The sequence below is a fragment of the Ictidomys tridecemlineatus genome, chromosome 11 (genome assembly GCF_052094955.1).
Source record: "Ictidomys tridecemlineatus isolate mIctTri1 chromosome 11, mIctTri1.hap1, whole genome shotgun sequence".
NCBI classification, from domain to species: Eukaryota; Metazoa; Chordata; class Mammalia; order Rodentia; family Sciuridae; genus Ictidomys; species Ictidomys tridecemlineatus.
Window position 1 is genome coordinate 25223798 of NC_135487.1, and position 1314 is coordinate 25225111.

Sequence of the window (1314 nt, forward strand, 5' to 3'; positions counted from 1 at the left end):
AAAGTTTTCTGGTTTGTGCTTTTTGTATCATATTGTAAGAAATTTTTGCATTGGGTGACTGCAGAGGCACTCAACATTCAGAGGGCATTGACTTCTCTGCACCTGAGATTTTTTGTATCATTTTATAGTTTTTCCTTCTTAGAACACATCAGAACCATAAGAATAGACCAGAATTTTAGCTTGCTTCCTGAGCTCTATCCTTGAAGCCCATTCATTTACTCATCCACCCAACCAACAAATATTTACTAAATGCTGTTGTGTGCCAGACACTGGCACTGTTTTAGGCACTGAGGCAATGGCAGTTAAGAAGAAATTCAAAGATCTTTCTCTGTTCCCTTATGAGCAGACTCAGTTGAGAATGACTTATCCAAAATCAGGGCATAGTGCTGGGGGAGAAACTGTTGAGCTTTGCCTTTGGCAGGCTGATCCAAACCTTTTTGTCTTCCCACTTCATGATAATTCATGAGCCTTTCACATGGACTTACTCTGAAGAGGTGGGATTCTGGAAAGCAGAAGTAGCTTAGGCATCAGAGACATTTATTGAATTGAATCAGAATTAAAATTCTGCCCCATCAATGTCCAAAAAAAAAGGACAAGTACCCCACTTTGAGAGTTCATCACCATGTCTTTTCTGGGAGAAGGTAAATAAGGCAGCATTCATTTAGAGATCTATATGAATCAGGAGTTAAGGGTGTGATAGGCCCTTGCACAAGAGTTGGTGTTTACCCTGTTAGATTCTGCTACCAAGATTTGGATTTTGTACAGCCAAGGACTGAAAATGACTTTCAAAATGTGGTGTTTCATGTGATGACATTTAATTTGATATTTTATAATTGGGGAGCGTATTTTCAGTCTCAGGGATAGGGATGTGAAGGAAGAAGAAAGTGAAACAATCCAAGTCAGATGTGGTTTAGAGTCCCCTCCAATTATTAAGCATTTATTATAGATAGGTGAACCTATTAAGAGCTTTAGGATTGTAACTATATAGTGAATTCTTTTGTTATTCATTAACCTTGAAGGAGGGGTTTCTCTGCTTTATGTACATTCCCTAACCTTATGACTTCGAAAAGGACATGCTGTTCTTTCAATTTTTCAGGTGAGAAAACTGAAGCCCAAAGAATCAAGTGACTAATCCCAAATCCCACTCTGTGTGTGTGCACGCGCATAATTAGGATGATTTTTTTTCTTTTTTTTCCTTTTTGAGAAATAATTTTGATTTTTTAAAATAAGCTTAAACAGGGCTGGGTTGTGGCTCAGCGGTAGAGCGCTCGCCTAGCATGCGCGAGGCCCTGAGTTCAATCCTCAGCACCACAT

At 39.0% G+C, this 1314-nt stretch overlaps 1 non-coding gene across 1 annotated transcript; it reads left to right on the forward strand.

Annotated features, from left to right (window-relative positions):
- Nucleotides 1-1242: 1242 nt before the first annotated feature.
- Trnaa-agc (transfer RNA alanine (anticodon AGC)) lies at nucleotides 1243-1314 on the forward strand. Its single transcript has one exon. It is a non-coding gene; the product is annotated as a tRNA-Ala (tRNA).